Genomic DNA, 5,381 nt, shown 5'->3' with positions numbered 1-5,381 from the left:
ATAGAATAGGATAGCATGAAATCAAATATAGCTCTGACCTCCTAAGTCTCACTTCATTCAATTAACATTTAAATGGTGCGCCCTTCTTACCCAGGGGGCTGTATATTGATGTACTACCACTGGGGCATTTCTCTGTGGACTATGAGGATCAAAAGGGTTGTGAGCCCTCATGTAGAGCTTGGTTGGGATTCTATGTCTTGGCTACAGGCTCCATGAATGGAAAGACAGAAATGAGTTTTCTTTGTTTGAAAGCGTACTTCCTAACGCTAGAAAACTTTGTCGTACTAAAAGAGTTTCTTTCATCCATTTAATGAAGTGGGCATGCTGTGTTGCTGCTGCCCTGGAGACCTCTGGCAATGGAAATCTGGAGCTACCTGTGCAGATGGCTTTTTGAACTCTGCAGAGCTGAGACCTTGTTTATGTCCCTGGAACCAGAGTGAATTAGTGGACTTAAATTTCAAAGCTACTCCTTTTGTGTCCACCTCTCAGTAACCTTTAATTATGCCTTCATGCTCACTCTTTCAGGCTCTGTAATTGACCACAAATTTAGTTGCACGGCCCAAATCAAAGGCAAAGGCACATAACTGTATTAAGGTCAATTATCTTGTGCTACAGTTCTCCTGCAAAGTGAGCTGCTTCTGGTAAACCCTATTATTAAACAGGCGACTATTCAATGCTGAAGTTGCTTCGGTTGTGCCTTTTCCTCAAAGCAGCACTAACAGGTCATCAGCGTCACACAGAACTGCAGCATGGAGGCAAACAACAAGGCAATGAAATCTCTTTGCATGTCTCTGATCAAGGATTGAAATTCATTAAAAAGGAACAGTTGATGGTGGACTGTGATTTTGTCTGGTTTACATCCTGCTCTTCTGGAGAGTCTAACATCTGAACCTATCAAAGTCTTACTGTATTAATTAAGTCATCTAATACCCTCTTGAATTAGTAGGCATTTAACAAATGAAAACGAAGCCTTCAGAGTTCAGTTTGTCTAAAGCCACTCTGAACATCAGTGGCAAAGGACCATGAAGCCCAGAGAGCAAAAAAGCCTCTGAGAACACTGTGTCACTTCCCTCTTAAAGCAGGATTATTCTTAAAGAATAACGTGCTGAACTAAGTGCAGTAGAGGTTTTAAAATCCCATTTTAAAAGAAACTAAGACTGTTAGGATGATTTTAGTATGGTGCTAACTGGGAAGTCAATCTACACCTTTGTTTTCTCATCCCTGGAGATGCCCAAGACCAGATGGACAGCCTGAGCTGGTGGTGGGTAACCCTGCAGGAGTTGGAACTGGATGGACTTTAAGGTCACTTCCAACCTAAACCGTTCCATGATTCTTTGAATAAAGGGCATCTTGTTATGAGCTGAAGGTCTATGAATAATCCATTATCTGAAATCTGCAGAGGATTCAGTAGGAAAGCTATTGTTGTGTTTCCTTTACACTTGCTGGAATTCAATTTCATTTTGTATTCTTCTTTGACGTTAAAATATTGATGTTTACATCACTACTACACCTAGATGCCAAAACTCATCATGGGAAGACAGTCAAATGCAGCTAACATGAAAATCAGGAGAAAAATAAGTTCTCTTCTGGGAGATTTATGGCTCCCAGCAGTTTTGCTGCGTGAGGTAGCTTGTACTACTTCAAAAAGGATTTTTTTATTATTATTATATATTTTTTTAAAACATCTCAGGGTAAAAAGCAGTTTAGGACTTTAAACCCTGACTAAAATAGCTTGGCTCTTTCTTTTTAATTTCCATGTAGCCAGTGGTCAGGATAGTCCTTGAATCTACAGCGTCCTCACCATTAAAAGTAAACAGATAAATTCATCTCATTTCTAATTGAATCTTTGTTAAACTGCTGAAAGATGAATTCAGTGTTTTCTCAGTTAGAATAAAGAACCCTCTTACATCAAATATTCTCCCCATGTAGGTACTCACAAATGGTGATTAAACTGTATCTTAATATTCTCTTCAATAAGTTTAATTGAACATTTTAATATTGCTTGAATCTCCTCACAAGGACCACCCCTCTTAGTGACTGATTTTCCAACAAATCCTAAAGCCACAGGAACTGATGAAGTGCCCCTTTCTCTCTCCTCTTTTTCTTCTCCCTCTATTAAATAAAAACAAAGCAAACAAAGGCAAAGAATCAGCCTTCCTCCTCCTTAGGTGAAGTTCATTTCCAAAGGCAGGTTGATGACATGACAAATGAAAATGGTAGAAGTCCTTTGTGGTGCTGAGTTCAAAATGAATTTGTATGATACAAAAAATGGAATAAATTCTTAGATAACGTGGATGAGAGATACAGTCCAACATATGGTAGAAGAGCAGTTAAATGGCACCTGGTTATCTTTTGCTACTTTCACAAGCCAGAAATGCTTTTTGCTCTTTATGATCCTCACCTGGCCATGCTACAAGCAGGACTGCCATTCCCCAGTGACTGCAGGGGTCAGGAGTGGAGCTGGAAGGCTCAAAACCTTTTGTATCAAATTAAAATCAATGACTGTGCTTATGAGACAAAATTGAGAGCCCTGTTAGGGAGTGCATGGCAGGGAGGGTTTGGGTCTGCTGTCAGCTACATTAGGTGCTGAGAGTGAGGGGCAATAGAGCACACAGTGACTCTCCAACATATATAGAACCAAGGAAAAGAAGGTGCTTTCTTCCTCTTTCCTGCTGCAAGATCTTCACAAAACTCTTTCCTTTACTGTGCTCATTGTAAGCAACACCAAGCCATCAAAAAGCAGATTCTATCTCTGGTAGTCCCAGGTTAAATGCACATGATCTGTTGTGCTATTCCTCACGGCACAGCAGGAGAGCTCTTACGCCCAAGACAGTTAACAAAGCTCAGCATACTACAACTTCCAAGATACTCTAAAGCTTGTTAGAAATTTTGCAGGCACCTTGCAAACAGAAGCTCTGACCAGCAGCCTGCTAACCTGTTCCAATCCCACATCATGCTGCTAATAAATCTCGCAGGAATCAGAGCTGAAGGAAGGTCTCCAGAGCAGCTGGAGGGCCAGGAGCTTATCATGCATGAGTACAGCTGGTGCAAGCAACCTCCTCTCCTGCCAAGACGTTTTCCCAGCTTTTTTTCAGAAGCTTTAATTTTAAGAACTCCAATCTGAGTCCAGTGCACTGCAGGGGATGCTTCTGTCAGCAAACTGGGGGTGTCCCCACACTCTTGCCTTGCACAGTCCATGGCAATACTGTGAAACACAGTGTGCTTGTCACATGAGAAACACAGAAAAATGAGCAATGGTGAGTTAAGGCCTGGGTGTCAGCTTTGCCATTCCTGCCTTTGTATGTCATCCTGGCAAAGCGTCAAAAGCTGCAGCGTTAATGCATAAGCAGAGTTGCACCCTCACTGTTCGCATGTATGTCTGATCTGAACACATTCTGCTGAAAATCTGCTTCTCTGCGAGTCTGTGCACATACATCCTCCTGCTTTAACCACGGGTAGGATCTGAAATAGTATCTGTATGACAGTTCTGAACAGATGGAAAATATAAGTGTCAATGTCTCAATTATTAAGCTTCTGTGTCTTCTCAATGCTTGCTGCCATGCTCTGAAGATCTAAGTATGCACAGTAAGCCTCTTCCAAAGGCTTCCAGGTGCTGGGGTTTCAGTTCTTAGCTCTACAAAGCACTGTTAAGAGCAGCTGAGCTGAGTTGTAGTGGTGTTTCCACTTTTCTCTCTTAACTTCTTCCCAAACTTCAGACACAGAGACATCCCCAAACAAATGTCTCTTGCTCATCCACCACTGTTTTAATGTACTGCCAGAGGGCACGCTGTGGGCCACCGCCAAAATAAAACATTAATTGCGAGGAGATACTTTCAGTACCAAAGCTTCAATGATGGAAAAAAAAACCAACAACCAACAAAAAGAACAGTTGGTTGTAGAACTACAGCCTTCAGGTCTTACATCCACACTACCACATACAGCTCTAGGGGCATACACACACAGAGAACACAGTCCTATAACCTGGTTGTATCTGGTACTTTGGTACTAAGGAGTTGTGCATATTCCTGCTGCTTTCAAGTCTTGGCACACATGTATTACAATTAATAAGATTAATACAATGGAAAGGCAATAGAAGAATATAACACAAGAGACTAGTGTGGATAGAATGGTATTATAAAGGAAGCGTACTCACCTACCTCCAAAGATCCAGGCTTGCAGAAATGACTCCAAAAGGGAAGAATCTCCAACCAGAGATGCTTCCCCAGGGGCAGTCAGCCCTTAAATGAGGTTTAAGAGAGGTACAGCCAGGCTGCAGCCCTTCCAGTCACACAGCTGAACTGCCCTCACCTGTGCTCCCAGGGCTGACCTGGTCCTTCCCCAGGTGCTCCATCAGTGGTTCAGGCTGTGACTCAACAGTTACCATAGAACATCCATGACAATCCCAGCTGATGGCAGTGAAACTCTTCATGACTTTTAAGTTAGGTGTGTGTTTAAGTGAGGGGTTACACTGGGAAAACATCCATAAGCATTAAAAAAAACAAAGATGTGTTGCTCTGAATGGCTGAGGAATGTTTAGAATAATTTTCAGGAACATATGGTCTCTGCACACTGGTTTCTTTTCTTCTCACTAATATGTTTCTGGTTGCCCATTCATCTTATAATTAACAAACCCAGTGGGATCAATCATTATTTCCAGCAGCTTAGTGTATAGCTGGCCTGGAATCATAGCACAGTACAACATATATCAGCTAGTTCCCATACTCTGGCAGCCAAAAGAAATATCTCTTCAACTTAAAGTTGTTCCCAGCACTTTGGTGTGCTGTAACCTCTGAGCTGCCCACGCTGTGCCTCACAGGGATGCTGGACCTGGTTTGTTTGCGACACTAAGCCTGTGCTATGGGGATATTGATTATTTATGCCCCAGCTGCCTTGTAAGAGAGAAAAGCAGCATTCCCAGGAATGCAGCTGAAGCAGGTCCAGCTCATGGTTGGTTCACACAGTGATTCTCCTTCAGGAAATGAGTATTTGAATCTGTTATTCTTGAGGGAAGTGCTTAATCACAAGCTTAATCCTAAGCAAGCTTGCATGGGTGGGTGGGTTTTTGGACCAAGGAGACAAGCAGGTGGGAGGAATGAAAACAAAGTAAAAGAGCCCAATAGGGAAGAAAAGAAAGCGAAGGTGAAACTGAAATAACACAAACACAAGAAAGACAGAGCTATAATAAATACCAGGAAAATAAAGGAACAAAAATTAGATGCTAAACTGGAAGGTGGAGAGGGAGAGTTCAGAAGTTGCTTATGGAAAATATGAGTGGTGCAGGCCAAAAAATAGAAGCCCAGCCTTCCAAAAGGTTTGGAAATGAGAAGCAAAATCCATATACACCTTTCTTAAAAATGAGTTAATGTTCCAGAGATAAAAAA

The 5,381-nt window shown here is 41.9% G+C and overlaps 1 long non-coding RNA gene across 1 annotated transcript; it reads right to left on the bottom strand.

The window, feature by feature from the left end:
- Positions 1–1,049: 1,049 nt before the first annotated feature.
- On the bottom strand, positions 1,050–4,277 carry LOC107320506. The gene is made up of 2 exons (XR_001558290.2): positions 4,154–4,277; positions 1,050–3,787 (listed from the first exon to the last, which is right to left on the bottom strand). It is a non-coding gene; the product is annotated as an uncharacterized LOC107320506 (long non-coding RNA).
- Positions 4,278–5,381: the final 1,104 nt, after the last annotated feature.

Source organism: Coturnix japonica, chromosome 13, assembly GCF_001577835.2.
Source record: "Coturnix japonica isolate 7356 chromosome 13, Coturnix japonica 2.1, whole genome shotgun sequence".
In the NCBI taxonomy this organism is placed as follows: Eukaryota; Metazoa; Chordata; class Aves; order Galliformes; family Phasianidae; genus Coturnix; species Coturnix japonica.
This window is presented reverse-complemented; position numbering and strand designations above follow the sequence as displayed.